The following is an 18,236-nucleotide window of genomic DNA, read 5'->3' on the forward strand; positions in this document are numbered from 1 at the left end:
ACTGCAATGAATGGGAGATCGTGGGCAATGGACAATGCCTGACATGGGTAGATCCCACATACCTCAACTCAGCAGCATGGCGGTCATGTGTAACATTCCAACAAGCACCTACGTAATGAAGTTTTTGCGTTTGAGGGTGAGAACTGAACATGGGTGACGCATTAAGGGGTGACAAATAAAAGTTGCTAATAATATGGGATAGTGCCCCTGCAAGTGAGGTAGGAAATACTCAGTGAGCCACACTCTGATTGTGCTTTCTTCATTGAGAAAGGAAAAAAGTTCTCCGATCTGTATTTAAAAAATATGGAAGCCAAACAAGGGAAATGGGTCTGGATTTGATTCATGACCTTAGGGTTCGGGATGTAGCTATTGCAATTGAGCAATATTTGCGTAAAGTTTTAAAGACTCCAGTGAAGTTATCCCTTTTTTAACCGCATCGCTGCGGCGGCTTTTCCCGCTGTGTGCCGCAATTTTTAAAAAGCTGCGTTACATGACGAGCTCAGCTCGTCATCCGCACACGACCAGCGAAGGAGTTAAGATCTTAATATCCTAGGCTGTTATGTATCATTTCTATTAGTAAGGGGATGTTAAGCGCAATGACAGGATCTCCTAATAGGAATATGTTCCAAAACGGGAAGCATGTCCCTAACTGAAGCATGATTCTGAGAGATCATTGGGGTTGTGATAAGCTGCTATGCACATTGCACTTTATACATGCCTATCGAGGTAGAATGAATTTGTTTTCATTGGCAAAACATTTCATTACTCTATCTAAGGTGTTTTAAACATATGTGAGATATTGTTTTGTGTCTTGGAATACAGAAACTGTAATGTTTAAATGCTTGTGTATATTTATTGGAAATAAAGTATTTCGACTTGACATACTGTCCCTCCATGGATTCCTATGTGTATCTGGATCAGCTCTATTTGTGTATATCACTGTTCAAGTTGTAGTAGCATATATGATTGATAAAAATTACAATCTGTTACTTGGATGCCGTATTTTTGTATGTTACCAAAAAAATTAAAACTAGTGTCTTAGTAAAAACACAAAGAAAATAAAGTTTAAAAAAAAATTGTTTGTGTACTTTAAATCAAGCTGGAAGCTTAAAATACATTGTGTTTCAAGAAGCTAATAATTGAGGACAACATTATTGACTTTTCATATTACAACTCCTATTTTTCAGCAATAACACATGCCCAAGTTGAGGAAACCTATTCTTGATGCTACTTACTTGATGGTTTCTGCTATGGTTGTTATTTGTCAGGAGGCATTTCATCGTCATACCAACAAATATGTGTGACATTATCATCCCACTACGCATTATCCTGATGCATTCTTATTCATAATATATTCTTGAAAATCTACTTTAAAGGGGTATGATAGAAACAGAAAAGTGTTAAATATATAATTTGAAAGAACGTTTAAAAGAATTTGCTTTATTGATGCTGAAATTTTAAAACTGCATCATATTACCCAAACTGTGTGTACAGCATGCTGCCTTTTTAAAATATTCCTGTAAATTACACTGAAAATGACTTATAAATGGCATGGCTATTTCACCTTTTTTGCACACTGTTATTGTTGAATGCACTGTTAGGACCTATTTCGTCGGGTTAGTCCCATTCCCCACGTGTGACTATTAGCACGTGTCATAATAATATGAGCAACACTGGCAAATATGCATGTTATTGTTTCTGTTATTGTCCTTGCCCCTGAACTCAGAAAGCTGACAAACAACAGCTAGTAGAAACATGCTTAGAATTTTGGTTGGCTGACCAAATCTCATTATTCCATTAGTGTTTCTAATATAGTTTTAATCTACACTGATTCAATGTGGCTATCATGTTGATTTGCTTGTCTTTTTTTAACATGCTAAAATTGTGACATTTGGAGCAAAGGTACATTAATCAATAAAGCCGGATTCCAATGCCACAGTTTCCTAAGTGTGTACTGCTAGCTGCCACATCGAATGAATTTACGAACCGAAGCTACAAGATTATTTGCAGTATGCTATCTGTGTTCATGTCCCACTCTACTGCGTTGTGAGACAGACCTGATAAGAAAAGGATTTATTTATTGAGCAGTGTCCAGCTGGTGGCAGCAGAATCAATACAGAGAGAAGTAGAGCTCCTACAATATATGGCTTGTGAAGGTCATAAGTGCATGCCAGTGTTTTAGAAACCTTGGGGATGCAAACTAGAACAGGACAAAATGCATTTTAAATTCCTATCTCAGTGCATGAAAAAACTGGCAAATATCGTTTGGGATTATGTGTCATTTCAAAGTGGCTTTGGGCATTGCGTGTTATAATTTTTAAGAAAATTGAGAAGCAAGATAATCCGAGGTTCTTGAAAGGGAAAATATAGAACTAGAAGGGAAATGGGAACGATGCAAAAGGGAAGAATGCAAAAGAATTACCTACAAAATGGTTTGCTTTAGCTAATTGAGGCCCTAATTCGGAGATGCCTCATGTAGTATCCCGGAGAAATGCCACTCCAGGTGATCCTGATGTGCCTGCTGTTCTCAAACCCTGAATTTCCGAGTGGGATTTTAGTGAACCTGGTATTTATAGTGAACCTTGGGGCAGATTTATGAGGCCCTCTCGCCACGTTTACACCGCTGTTGCGTCACGCAAGGCGGCGTTAACGTGGCGCATCCCTACGAGGCATTTACACGTGACGCATCTATGGAGATGCGTCACGGTGTAAGGCCCTGCGCCACATGAAACCTGCGTCAGGTTTCATGTAGGCGTTCCAGTGCAGGGGGGGGGCGTTCCGTCGCAGGAACGCCCCTGGAAAGTGACTCAGTGAAATCTACAAGATTTCACTGAGTCACTTTCTACGTCAATTCCTTACGCCTGCTTTAAGCAGGCGTAAGGGTGATGCACCATGCAATGTAGGGGTGGCCCCTGTGCATTGCAGGAGTCATGTCGCACTTGCAACATGACTCAAGCAATGCGCCGCCCGTACGCTGAAAGATGCGTCACGCATCTTCCCTGCCTTGCACCATGGTGCGCCGCATTATAAATGCGGCGCACCATGGGTGGCGGAGCTGTGGCGCACTGTGGCGCACATTAACTGGCGCATCCATGGGGATGCGCCAGTTAACATAAATCTGCCCCCGGTATTTATAAATGCAGGATGTGGTTCTGCAATCGGTAAAAGTGTTGCCTGGGGTTGCAGTTATCAGCTCCACCTCTCGTACACCAGATGCCTGCGAATTCACTGGGGGAGCATCAAATAATCCCACAGTCAAGTGACAGCTTCCACTCAGCCTTGATACCCTCCACACCCCCCACGCACATCTCTGCGACCCACATGGGAGGTCTAATCCCTTTTACCACTTGCTCAGAACTGGTGGGTGGCGAGAGGATCCGAAAAGGGTCCTTTATTTGGCCCAGGACGGGATTCGAGTGCAGTATTTGTCCCTGCATGATATTCTCAATTATTGACTCATTAATTTGGAATAATTGGATTAAAGTGTGCAGATACCAATTTAAATGAGAATATCCAGCACACCACTATTACCGCACCTAAATATGGGCTGCTTGTAGTGAGCCCCCGAAAAGGGAAAATGCATAGGCCTATGAGGGAATGTATTTATTATGGTAAATTAACTGAATTTTTTGCAAGTGAGTCATCAATATATTTAATGTTCTGAAAATCTATTTTGAAAATATGCAAAACTTTTCACAGATTAAAAAAAAGTAAGATTAGATTTAAATGTGCATTTGACAAATATTAAGATACCATTTTATTGCGGCAGTAAAAACAATCTTTACAATTGCTGCATATGTTTCTGTCTGTACATGAGCAGTCTTAATTTCTGCATTCCCTTCCTCCTCCTTGCGCACATTCTGACGAGTTGAGTCAATGACCCATGAGGGCACCCACACTCTTACTATTTACTTTAAATGTCACACGATCTTCTTCCACATAAGACACTCTCTTCTTTTGCTGGGTACATAAACAAGGCCTTCCATCCGGAATGCCATCTGACTTCCAACTCTGTTTAGTCAGGCAGTGATCAAAGAATGGTCAGGCCAGTCCCAGGTTGCTTTCTTGCGCAGTCTTGTAGGGAAAGAGCGAATAAGAAAAAGTAAGTGTAGAGCACACTGCACAACAAACCCTATATTAATGCTGTTTCGGACCTAATTTTTTAATTGTCTACTGGATCAAAAATGTATTTTATTTATTTAATTTGGCCATTTATATAGCTCAACTGGACTATTTGTTAGAAAGGTGCTTTAAAATACAACTGAGTTTAATAGATTTGGCTTACAAAGGTAAATTAATTTTGAAAGGCATGAACATAATCACAATTCATGCTTCGATCTAAGTCGATAGAATCAGTAGACCATTTCATCTAAAACTTGTCTGAAAAGATCTTGAGCTGCTTAATGTAAATTGAGTGTGAGGGTCAGTATTTTGAGGTTAAAAGGCAGCAAGTTTCAGGCTGCTATGACTTCTAAAGTCCCTTGAGCAGTAGAATAAGATGAGTGGATTGAATAGGTTGGGAGGGGCATTTTCATAACTTCACTTCATAAACTTTATTTCTATTTACAAGAAAATCACAAAAGTTAGAACAACTTACAGAGGTCGAATAAAATATATACAGCACAAAGATATATTTTATTAAAACAATCACCCTGAATTCCATGATAATACAGTAAATAATTTAAAAACGCTAAAATACACTCGGCAAAACTGCCGCCTAGAGAATCCACCTTCTTTGCTTTGTATTACAAAGTGATATCAATACAGTACAGTAAAGTGCATGTTGCTCATTTGATCATATCAAGCTACTGGACAAGGCGTAGACATTTACCTATGCCTCCTTTCATTCCATCAAATCACCCACACCTAACCCAGGAACTTTGAAACAGCAATCACAATGGGCCCGTCCACTGATGTTTTTAAAATCCTAAATGCCTGACAACTAGACTTGGTCCCCATATTTGAACATATGGGTTTCAGCCATTGGGCCTAGGTTTCTGGTACACTGGGCAGGCAAAAAATATATGTCCCAATGATTCTTTCGAATTCTGACAATAGCGCCAGTTGCTAGTTTTCGAGCTACACCATTTGTTAATAAAAACATTCGCAGGGAGCGATCCCACCCTAAAATGGTGAAACAATTTCCTGTCTTTAGTACTGGGTAAGTCCCAATAGCCCTCATATTTGGGTTCATGCTTACAATCAAGGAAGGCTTTAGACAGGGAGGGACTAGTTGAAGCTGCAAAACGGCTATTGATTATCAAGTTCCAATAGGCAGCCTTTAACTCGATTTTTGTTGGAAATATACTTTCGGCAGGGGAGGTCCACAAACGGCTCATCCCCATCACGAAAAGTATATTTTTAACACACCTTAACCACTGGATCTTTCTGGAGACATTAAGGGCCAGATGTAGGTGAAATAGATTTACCGATTTTTAATTACCGAATTTTACCAATTCGGTAATTAAAAATCGGTAAATCTATGGGGTGGATATGTAGGTATTCCAGATGTGCTGGAATACCGAATCGGAAGAATTCGGTATTTACCGAATCGGTAAATACCGATTTTCACAAGGGTGCATGGGGTGTCACTTTGACACCCTCTGGCACCCCCAAAACAGGCTTGGGTGCCATGTGGCAGGCATACATGCCCTAAGGGCAGGTCTGCCTGTCACATGGCATAGGTGTGCATGCACACATGTGCATGCACACCGGAATCGGTATTTTACCATCAAATTGGATTTGATGGTAAAATACCGATTCGGTAAGGCCTCTGGGATTCTCAAGAGTCCCACCTTCATCTGGGTGCGTAAAATTACCGAATTTTTATTTTACCGAATCGGTAAAATTACCGAATCGGTAATTTTACCGATTCGGTAAAATAATGCCCCCTACATACCTGTCACCCATTTACCGATCGGTAACGGCCAAAATCGGCTGTTACCGCTCGGTAAATGGCCTCAAACGGCCACCTGCATCTGGCCCTATGTTCTCTGACTTCCAAGAGAGCCAGAGCATAATGTGAAAACTTGGGTGTCACCCAAAGCTGCCTCCAGTATGCAACTGGTTTAAACTGTGCCACATCCCTGATTGAATGGCATCCCAGGTCTAAGTATAAAGGTAATAGCGGGGTGGACTGAGGGAGGCCAATTATGGACTTCAGAAATTTGATTTGTGCAACCACCAGAGATTCCAAATTGTCATATCCCCAGAGCTCCGCCCCGTAAAAGATCGAGGCGCCAATTTTAGTGTTATAAATTTGTAGCACAGGGGCAATTGGTTTTGTGTGTGATGACCTCTGTTCCTTCAACCGAGCTCCCGAAAGTTAGGCATACTTGGCAGTAAGAAAGTCTGTGTGAGGCTTCCAGCTTAGTTTTTTTCAATTGTCACCCCAAATAAGAAAAAATCTCTGTTTGTTCTAGGTTACCTCCCTTCATTTCGACTCTACCTATAATTTTCTTGGAGTTATGTAGGACCATATATTTTGTTTTGTCCACATTGACAATTAGATCATGTTCCTCACAAAATCCCTCAAATCATGTGAGGGCGCGTTGTAGGCCCTGTCTCGTCTTGGAGAGAATGAGGGTGTGGTCGGCAAACATGAGTAATGGGATCTTTGACCCAACTAAAGACGGAGTCCGTGGGAAGATTCTCAAAATATTGGACTACCCCATTAATAAAAATTGAGGAGAGTGTGGGTGCTAAAATGCACCCCTGTCTCACCCCCTTCTCAACCGGGAACTTTTCAGTGGTGCTTCCACCGCGTCCCATCTCACCTGTACATAATTGTCGGCATGCCACTTGATTAGGAAGGCCAAAATGTCTGGCAGCATGCCTAACTTCAAAAATGTGCGCCACATCTTGGTGCGAGGTACAAGGTCAAATGCCGACTTAAGATCAACGAAGGCTGCATAGATAGTACCTTTCCCTGATATTACAATACGCCAGTATATAAGTTTAAACCGGAGCACCTGATCTACTGTGCTAGTGCAGGGCCGATTTTCATAACTGAATTCACAAATGTTTACACAAGACACCAAATTTTGAATGGATTTTGATACACTCTTGCAGACAAGAATAACACAGCACTGAGTGAAACACTTGATGTTTGTGTGGCTCCTGTTTAAATTACATTTATAAGTCAATCCTTGAGAAACTAGGAAATAGACTGCTGTTTTGTAGAACAAATTGTATTTACCTTGATCAAGGGCCTTGGGCAGCAGGTGTAGCCATTATAAAATATGAGCTAGCCTGTGCCTGCACTTAATCCTCTGATTGAGCATGGGCAGAATGAGCCCAGGACAAGACTGGATATGTGTCAGACATGAGATATGTGGTGAATCAAGATACAATGTAGATTGCACGACCACTAAGTGTGACACAGGCACGGGGGTGCTATGTAATACAGCTTCTCGTTATTCAATAAAAAAAATTGAAAATGTTCAAGGTTTGTTTCCAAAGTATTTTATTCATATTTGAAATCAGATTTCATGAATTTTCACTTGTATTTTCATATTAATATATTTTCAAATCTTCATATAAATCATCATGAATCACATTAATCCTTCCAATGCATTTCGGCCTTGAGCCTTCATTAGGGAAGTTTAAAAAAATAAGTGATATATGTGTAAATCTTGGGTCCTCCTCTATTTTATACAAACATCATGTTATAACAAACAAATAAACATATGCAAAATTCACTGTTGTTAGCAATCATTGTGTCTGATGTAAAGAAAGTCCTAATTCCCATATTATAAAAAAGGCTCTTTATACTAACATTTATACGCTCTACGTGTTGCACAACGGTTGATCACTGCGGGTAACCGTTTGTGTGTTGTTCAAGAAAAAACTCTTTGCAAAGCTTGGCTCACTATATACAACTGAACGTCTCGATGCTAACTTGTGTGAAGATGGTAATATAACTGATACAAACAATGTATCGAGTGACAATTTTACGCGCCAAATCGCTTAGATCTAATAATTTCAGGGAAAACAACTGTCACCGCACAAGAAAGGTGTTGCTAACAAAATATAATTACGGCCCTTACCGTGATTCATTTAATGCATTCTCTCTTCTATCAAAGCTGCCGCCATGACTAACTGAGCGCTTTCGTTGGCGTGTGACGTACATAGGGGATGTGGTTTAGAGGAGCCGCTGCCTGCATTAGATTTAAAGGGACCTCGCGATTGCGTGTATTGTGCTTGCATATTGTTAATAAAGTTAAGTAAACGTGAAAATATATGGAGACGTATCAAATAAATTATCCTATTATAATATGGAATCTAAGCAAACCACAACAAGTAATTACTGCTGTGAAATAACTCACTTAAGCTTAAAGTTAAATACAGTAATCATCATACGTTAAACATTGCACATGAATCGTGAACAGTACATAATTTGTCAGCGAATGACCAGCACTAGGGGTTTATAGTCATATGTCCAATGAAAGTAATTAATCATAAATAACACCTAAATTCTGTTCGTTCATTCATCCCGTTTGGTTTAAGGGTCTGCAAATGATATATCCAGTGATTCTCGCGTCTTAGCAGAGCCTTCTTGTTGTCTCTATCCTCTGATTTCTCCACTACTTCCAGTACACATGTTTTTATTTGATTAATTTGATGATTTGCTTCAATAAAGTGGGTAGCTACTACTGATTTAAGGGCTTTTGTTCTAATGTTACTTTTATGTTCGTTAAGCCCAACTTTCAACTTGCGTTTCGTCTGTCCAATGCATGCTTTGCCACATGGGCATTTAATCATATATATAACATTTGTGGTGTCACAAGTTGCATTCACACGTAGGTTGATTTTATTACCCTTCATAGGGTGGGTGATGCTTTTGCCTTCCAAGATATTATTACAGTTATTACAGTTTCTACATGGAATAGTGCCCTTGTATTTTTTCGTAGTTTCAGTGTTAGGTGTTGCTTGATGATTTCTCCTAATTTTTTTGCCCTGTTGAATGCAAAAATTGGTAAATCTGTAAATATGTTGTTGAAATCGGGTTTTGCCCGTAGTAGACCCCAATGTTTTTTAATGGTGTTCTTAAACTGATAGCTGACTGTGGAGAATGTGCTGACGCAAGTTATTTTAGGTTCTTTGGTTACTTTTTTTGCTGTTAAGAGTGTTTTTCTTTCTTTCATTTGAACTCGTTCCATGGCTGCTGTCAACACAGGCATCCTGGTATCCTCTATCTCTGAATCGCTGTACCATTTTCTGCGATTGCTTCATGAATTCCTCCGGGTCTGAAACAATTTTCTTGACTCGCAATAGTTGCGAGTATGGCAAGTGGTGTTTAAGGAAAGTTGGGTGGAAGCTCTGGTAGGGTTACAAATTGTTACGATCCATTTTTTTGATAAATGAAGTGCTTTCAAATGTATTGTCATTTTTGGTGATGGAGACATCCAGATAATTAATAGTGCTGGCATGGGTTTCAAAGGTGAATTGTATGCGTTTGTCTACTTCATTGAGGTTCTTGATGTTTTCAATGAGGTTCTCCTTGGCTCCTTGCCACAAGACACCGGCAACGTCAGCAAAAAACCTAAGGGTGAAATGGGAGCCGGACCTCTCCCTCTCAACCCAGATTACGCAGGTGCCCATGGCTTGTTTTGGGAAACTGAAAAGTCTACACAAATGTATCCACTTACTACCGAAAGACCGCCGCCAAGTAGTCATAAATGCCAAGGTGACGGCAAGATTGGACTATGCTAATAGCTTACATGTAGGCTTACCTGCCTACCTGATTAAAAGGCTTCAAATAGTCCAAAATGCAGCGGCAAGAATGATAAGGAGAGTCCCCTACAGTCACCACATTTCGCCACACATCAAGGAACTCCATTGGCTGCCTGCGGATAGGAGAATATAATTCAAGGCATTGACTCTTGCTTTCAGTTCTCTCCACAGTAAATGTCCAAGGTATCTGAAGCTGCGTTTGTGCAGCTATAAACAAAATAGGCCTCTCAGATCTAGCACCTTGAACCTTCTGAGCGTTCCGAGGTTCAAGAAAGCACGTTTTGGAGGAAGAACCTTCGTGGCCGTGGCCACAAAGCTTTGGAATGAACTGATAAAGTCTCAGCCTATCTTTAGGAAAGCCTTGAAAATGTGGCTTTTTAGCCTATACCCATATTGACTGGATTACACCTGCCGATCTAGCGGTTTGCACTTTCTGTCTTTCTCTCAGCGCCGGTAGACCTCTGTTTGAGGTTGCTGTTCACTCTTCTTATAAATTCTGTTATTATTATTATTAAAAGCATAAAGCACCACCAGAGGTATCTGTTCATGCTAGATCGAGTCAAATCCACAAATTCGGCTGCCCGTGATCGAGCAAATGTCAGATACAGGAGTCAACCTTGGCTGACTGCTATTTACCTTGTTTGTGTCTTCGTCGAGGATGAGATGTGTGGAGCAGAAAAGGTGATGCGTTGTCGTCGATCCACATGATGCAGGCAATGCATTGGCTCTGAGCTGTCGGAAATGGAGCCATTTCACAGTGCAGTCGGCAATGTGTCATGATCAATCCTCTCAACGGTGGCAGTGCATGTGCAGTTGACGAGATGTGCTGTTCAAACTCCTGTGCATCAACAGCAATACATGTATTCTGCTGGAGCAGCACTTCAGACCCACTTCCAAAGGTCCAGGACTGGGTAAGTACCACTTGGCAGGGCGGACCCACAGATGGCAGAGTCCAAGTGCTGCAGCAGAGTGGTTGCATATTTTTGATGTCCCTGAGACATCAGAATAGGGGGCAAGCCAGCAAGCCATTGGAGTCACTATGGTGTTGGGTTCAAGTGATGTGGGTTCAGTCCTTCTAACTCAGGCAAGTAGGGCAGCAGGCCAGCACAGCAAAAAAGCTGTTATTCCAGAGCAGTAGTCCAGCAGAGTGCCAATCATTCAGCAGCACAGCAGTCCTTCCTGGCAGATTGTCCAGAATTGTATTGAGCTTATAGGGTCAGAAGTCCTTGTCTTATACCCTGTTGTGCCTTTGAATTGAGAGGGACTTCAAAGATGGGCTTTAAAGTGCACAGAGGTCCTCCCTTCATGCCCTGGCTCCAGATTCACTACGTTTGTGTGGAGACTGAACACAGCCTACTCAGGTGTAAGTGTGAGTCTGTGTCCAGCTCCTCCCTCCCATCCCGCCCAGAATGGCCCATCATATCTGTGATGGCCTATCAAGTCACATTTAAGCTCTCTTTGTTTTTGGGTTTGTGGGAATGTACAAAGCCCAAGTGCCACCCACCCCAGACTTATATTGGAGACAGGCTGCAGGCACACAGGGCTTAGAGCTGAAAAATGTAATCTCTCTAAAAGTGGCATTTTTAAAATTATGATAAATTTGACTTTACCATTAAGGAGGATTTATAGGATTTAATATTGTAATTTTATAGGTGCTAAACATGACAGTTCTAACGCCTTCCAACAGGGAATTAGAGCTCATTAGATGTAGAAAGGAATCTCCAATGTTAACCTGTGGGAGGGGTAGACCGCAGAGTGCAGAACAAGAATTTGGGAGTTTCTCACTACCAGGACATGTAACACTTAAAAAGTACATATCCCACCATTTAATTACACAACACCCTACCATATGGGCTACTTAGAGCCTACATTAGGGTGACTTATGTGTTATAAAAGGGGGGATTAAGGCTTGGCAAGCGAGTTTAAATGCCAAGTTGACTTGGGAGTGTAAACTGGTTTTATCGGCATTGCAGTGACAGGCCTGACATACATGTTTAAAGGGCTACTTAAGTCGGTGGGTCAATCAATGATGCAAACCCACTAGTAGTATGTAATATACAAGCGCTGGTCACATGTAGTGCATTTTACTAGGGACTTAAAAGTAAATGGAATATATGTCAATTATGGATAAGCCAGTGTTGCCACATATTGCCAGTGACCCTGCAGAAAGGGCAATTTACAAAAGACAGTGCTTTAATGAGCTTTTAGTGGTTTTCAACAAAGAGAAGTCATGTAGATTTCATTATTAAGATCGCAAATTTTGGTTTTGGCTAAGACTTTCTAACAACCTTTGACACGGTCGACCATGATATCTTGGTCGACCGTGTCAGAGAGGCTGGCATCCAGGGTACTGCCCTGGACTGGGTTCGCTCTTTCCTGACCCATCGCCATCAAGCTGTCAGGCTGTCCCAGTTTTCTGCTTCTCAAGTCGAGTTGACCTGTGGTGTCCCACAAGGCTCTTCCTTATCCCCTCTCCTTTTTAATTTATACCTGGTCCCGTTAATCCGCTCCCTCCGTAGATTTAATGTCTCCGCGTTTAACTACGCGGATGACATTCAACTGGTTTTCACCATTGATTCTGGGGATGAATCCATCTCCACTTTCCAAAACACCCTTTGTTTCATCAGTGATTGGATGGGCACAAACCATCTGAAACTCAACCCCGACAAGACTGAGTTGGTTCTTGTCGGGGGTCCCTCCAATCCCTGGCACTCTTCCATTTGGCCTGCCAGTCTTGGCAGCCCCCCCTGTCCTGTCAACTCAGCAAAAAGTCTGGGAGTTGTCATAAGTAACGACCTTTCTATGACACCCCAGATCAGCGCTGTAGTTTCCTCAAGCCACCTCCAGCTCAGGAAAATACGTAAAATCTCTCGCCTACTTACCACTGATGCCCTTATTTTGGCCCTGCTTGCGTTAGTCATGTCCAGGCTTGACTACGCAAATGCACTATACGTAGGCATTCCTGCATACCAACTCAGGAGACTCCAGCTGATCCAAAATCAGGCTGCTCGCCTGATATACCATCAGCCCAGAGATCAACACGTCCGACCTCTTCTAAAAAGTCTCCACTGGCTTCCGGTTTCTGCCCGCTGTAATTTAAGCTTGGTTGCATCATTTCTAAATCCCTCACTGGCCATAGCCCCCTCTAAATCTCTTCCTTGCTTCATCAGTATGTTCCTTCTCGCACCCTTCGGTCATCTCAAATGGCTCTGCTTTCTGTCCCTAGATTCAAGCGGAAGAAACACGGCGGCCTTAGGTTTTCATTTTTAGCCCCGTCTTTTTGGAACTCCTTACCCCTCTCTCTTAGGTTGTCCTCCCCCTACTCCAGATTCAGATCTTCCCTTAAAACGTACCTCTTCACTGAAGCGTACAATTAGTTGTTATCCTCTGTTATGTCATTGTCTGTCTCTCCTCCCTGCTCCCTCTGTATAGCGCCAAGGAACCTAATGGTGTTAGTGCGCTCAATAAATTAATTTAACATGACATAACATAACATAACATAACAAAAATGTAAGGAAGGGCAAGTCCAACGTGACAGTGTACAGGAGAATTCAGATCACTTGCTGAAGGGTTGTTGTGCAGATTCAAACATATTTTAGGGGTGATGCAGTTGTTAAAGGGTTTTGTTGGGGGCAGAAATGTGATGTGTATTTTTTTTAACACAATATAGTTTTAGATATAGTTGCTTTTTTGTATATGTATTTATGAAACATAGAAGCAGACAATGTTGATATTACATGCATTTCTACCTTTTATAATATAATGATTACGTTGACTGCACTGTGTTTTTTGGGCAGGGTCAACAGTAATTTACAAATGTTTGGTTTGTATCTGAAATTGCATAGGAAAGCTAAAGAACAATCACATTTCCACACGAGAAATGTTGAGTGATTCAAGCAACTAAATCTGTTATATTTCCACATAATGTCTGCGTAGTGGTCAATCAGTCAATCAGTCAAGCCGCCATTGTCGACATGTATGTGAAGATGCAGGTCATGAGCTTGAAATGCAGCAAAGTCAAATGAGCATTCTAATCGTCAAAGGCTGACAATTGGAAAACCACTATGGATGTCATCATGAGAGACCCCTGTGGTGAAATACGCCAACCAATTGAGATTAGGAAAGAGCTTATTTATTTCCATGCATAAATCACCCACAGCATGCTGTGTCCACAACAAGTGCATATTGCCGCTTGATACCTTACCAGTGTCTGCTTCATTCATGAGAGTACGTACAAAAAAATAACAACATCAACATTCCGTGCAGGCATTGTATGAGTTAAACATTGCATGAGATACATCTTTTATATCACATCACCGTTCCCCTTTAAAACAATACAAAATCAGATTTATGACCACATATGTAAATAAAGAACAATAGTACTACAACAACTAACCTTGTTGAAATCATCAAACTATTACAGAACTTTCCTTATCCGTTATCATATCTCATTGCCATTATCATTGTGGCTAATTTCAACATGATCAAGAGCCATAATGCCCAGTTACATTCTTCCCAGTCACATCAGATTGCAACCAATGCGCCCAATCTCTGTCATGCACAACACACTTCTTCTTTTGCATGATGTTAGCTTGTTCTGGTGTAACCTTCACCAGTTGCCTTTTATTCCACCATCCTTTCCCTACCATAGAAGCTTCACATTTGCTAACTTTACTGACGTGTATTGGCATGGAAAACTTAGATTCACATTTAGTTACTGTGAGGGGTTTCTTGATTAAAATCACCAATTGACAAGTCTTTTTTTATCAGAACCATACTTAACGTCAAAATTATGTTTCATGGCTGCATGTTTAATGATCACCTTAGATGATATACCTTCTGTGTACTTGACTTTTCATTTCTGACCATATTTTCTTTACCCTCTCAACCATGACAGAAACAGAAATGTGTGCGCTTCCCTGTCCCTCATTAGAGAGGATGGTGTGACCCATGTGGTACAGTGTGATAAAGTATTGTAATTTCACAACTTCTGTTCGATAAAGTCACAAACATCCCATCATGAAGCAGTGACAGTTTGTATGCCTTCTTTCATAACTTTCTTACCATGCTCCTCTAGACCATTTGTAGTGGGCGAGCATGGCGCAACTTTCAAATGTTTTATGTTTTGCTCCGAAACAAACTGTGTGCCATTGTTGGTGACAATAACGCTAGGGGCTCCTTCTGTTACTAATACCTTGCTGAGAAACATAGGGCGGTGAGCCGGACCACCTCGAGGAATGGATAGGACTCATTAAAATGGCCAACAGATATGCAATCAGTAGGTACAGCAACCCTGTTGGGTCGATGTGACCACAGTGGCACAAGTTTCAGGGCAAGAACCCAGGAGTGGGTCTGAAGGGCTTTTGGTAGCACAGCAGTATCCATGCTTAGACCTGGAGGAGTTAATTCGAAATAGACGGGAAAGAGCTGAGGCACAAGTGCATGTGATAATAGGGGAGGACCATCCACAGTTGGATTACGATATGGATAGTGTTGTAGAAGGGGATATTGTTGACCATGTTGACTGAGAAATGGTCAGCGGCCTTCCTTATATTTGCAAGCATATACTGCGAGAAATACCCTGAAAGGTATGTTTCTCTTTCTAAATACATGGACGTGATCAAGAGAGCTCAGGTGACATATGGGGGCTACGTCTGGTCCCATTATGATGAAGAATTCAGGGCAAGGCTTGCGAGGGACCCAGAGGTGAAGTAGGGAGAAATAGAAGCAGACTTTTATCAGCAGAAAAGTGGGGCAGTTAAGTTTGGGAAAACCCCTTCTACAGCCAGTGGGCTTTCTTTGGTGTACCACCCCTTACAGAGCCACACCACCTGAGGGGGGATATGCAGCCAAAAGCTCAGGGGACTGGCAAGGGGCCTGCTGGGATTTTAACAAAGGATAATGCACAAGTGAGTACTTCAAGTTCAGGGACGAGTGTTCGAAGTGTGCAGGAAAACACCCATTGGTGCAATGTTACGGGGCAGGAATCAACGGACAGGGGCAGCAGTTTAGCCAAGGTGCACAGCATAATGCAGGGGACAGGGGAGGTAGAGGAGCACAAGGCACTATGGGACTATGGAAAAAGGCTTGAACACCCCTTAACCAACAATGACTAGAGCAGTGGTTGGCATATTATCCCTAGCGGGAAGATGCCACAGTATTGAGAGCCAGGTTTAGCAAAGGTGGGCCAAACATTTTAAATCAGTGAATTCACACAAGACAATAGCGTTTTACAAATTGTTTAAAGAAGTTAAAGGGGGGGTTCATGGCAGTCCCAGTCACAGATTGGCCTATGAGGGACTTAATAATTTCATCAATCGGAGTGGTGCACAAGAAAGATCACTGGCAATTTAGATTATGACTACACGTCTCATGGCTGGAAGAGGTTTCAGTTTACTTTTTTTATAGCTGAGTACTTGACATGAGTTTCATATTTGTCAGTAGACTTGGCAAGAGAACTGGTAGAGAGGGTAGGAACTGGAGCCCTGATGGCAAAGTGTGACTTAGAGTCTGCTTTCCATTTACTGCTGGTACACCCCGATGATTTTCAGCTGCTTGGCATACAGTTTAACAGGCAAATATTTTGTAGACAAAGCACTACCAATGGGCTGCTCCATATCCTGTGCATTGTTCGAGCATTTCAGCTCTTTTTTACAATGGTTCTACTCGAGGCAGACAGGCAAAGTGACTGTGACAACTTCTTCCTGGTGGACCAACACAGTTCGACAGACAGTCTGCATTAGCTGACAAGTTTTCAAGAATTCATGGGCAATTGGGGGTGCCCATGGCGCCAGAGAGGACAGAAGGTCCAAGTAAGGTGTTGTTATTTCTGGGTATTGAATTGAACTCGGGGCAATGGAGGAATGCCTACTGATGGAGAAGAAGAAGCATATGATGATGCTGATAGATGACATGCTGCCTAGACGTAAAATGACAGTTAGGGAGGTACATGTGTTGCTAGGACATCTCAGCTTCACATGCAGAGTCGTACGGACAGGAAGGACATTTATTAGGAGGTTGGGAAGGTCATTATCTAGCCTTACATTGCCATATCATCACATGCGTTGGTCCCCAGGAAAGAAAGAAGATTTATGGATATGGCACAAATATCTGGAAGAGTTTAATGACATCCCAATGGCGACTCCCAATGATTGGGAGTGGCATGTACACATATACTCACATGCAGCAGGAGCTAGGGGTTTTGGTTTGTATTGGCAGAGTAGATGATGCACCAAAGAGTGGCCACAACAGTGGAATAATGGGAGGAGGAGTATTGCCTTTTTAGAGTTAATTCCTCTAGCAGTTGCGGTTACAGTGTGGGTGCGGGACTTGGCACACAGGAAGGTTATTTTTAAGGTGGACAACATGGCAGTAATGCAAGTAGTGAACAAGCAATTTGTAAGGGATGCCCAGGTACTTAAGCTAATGCAGGTGTTTGTACTCAGTTGTTTGAAACCCAATTTTTTCTTTTTAAGTTTGACATGTGCCAGAGGTTGAAAATGAAATTGTGGACGCTTTGTTTCATTCACAGTGGGAGAAGTTCCATGGATTAGCCACGGAGTTGTACAATTTCAAGACACTAGTGCCGGCAGGGATGCGGTCCATAGAAGATAAAGGGTTCTCCAACTGGTGGTAGGGTCTTTGGATGTATCCACTCGAAAGATGTATGAACAGGCCTTGTGGGATTTCCTAGAAGGGGAGGCTCAGAGGAGGACAGATAGGTGGGTAAGGGAAGAGGATGATGTACAGTTTATTCTGTCAATGATTGACAGAGGATTGTCAAGTGACACTATTGCAGGTAAGCTGGCACGGATCGCTTTCATGGGGAAGTTGTGGTGGGGGTAGGATTCCTCAGCAAGTAAACTGGGCAGACACATTCTAGAGCGCTGGGACAGAGAGAAGGGGGATAGGCCGTAAGTGAGTAGAAAAGTGTCTAAGGTTTTGTTGTTAGGTCTGATAGACGTCATTCAGTGAATCTGCAGGAATCATGAGGAGAAAGCATTGTTTTACACATTAATGTCTTGAATGCATTTTGGGGTATTTTGGTTTTCAGAATTGCTGGGAAGGAAGGGCGTGCTGGGTGTGCAATGGAGTGAAGTGGATCTGTGGAAAGGGGAGTTTACAGTGAAGGTTAAACAATCCAAAACAGACCAAGGGGAGCTGGAAAGTGCGTAGTGGGGGGAGCCACGGGCGACAGGGAGGTAAGCCCAGTGCATTGGGGTGTACATTGATAGGGTGGTATGCTCCAGGCAGTGGGGTGTTTTTTTGCATGAGCTCAGGCCACATGGTGTCAGCTGCGCAGCTATTGTGGGTAATGCGGAAAGCGATGTTGTTTTAGGGGAGGCCCGGGTTGAATATGGTACACACTCATTTTAGATCGGGGGTAGCAACAGATGCAGCAAAACAGGGCAGGGAGAAGGACAGGATAATACTTTTTGGGGCGATAGACATCTGATTATCTTAAAACATACATTAAGTTGGGGGAGTCAGGGTTGGAGGAA

Source organism: Lissotriton vulgaris, chromosome 8 (assembly GCF_964263255.1).
Source record: "Lissotriton vulgaris chromosome 8, aLisVul1.2, whole genome shotgun sequence".
NCBI lineage: Eukaryota > Metazoa > Chordata > Amphibia > Caudata > Salamandridae > Lissotriton > Lissotriton vulgaris.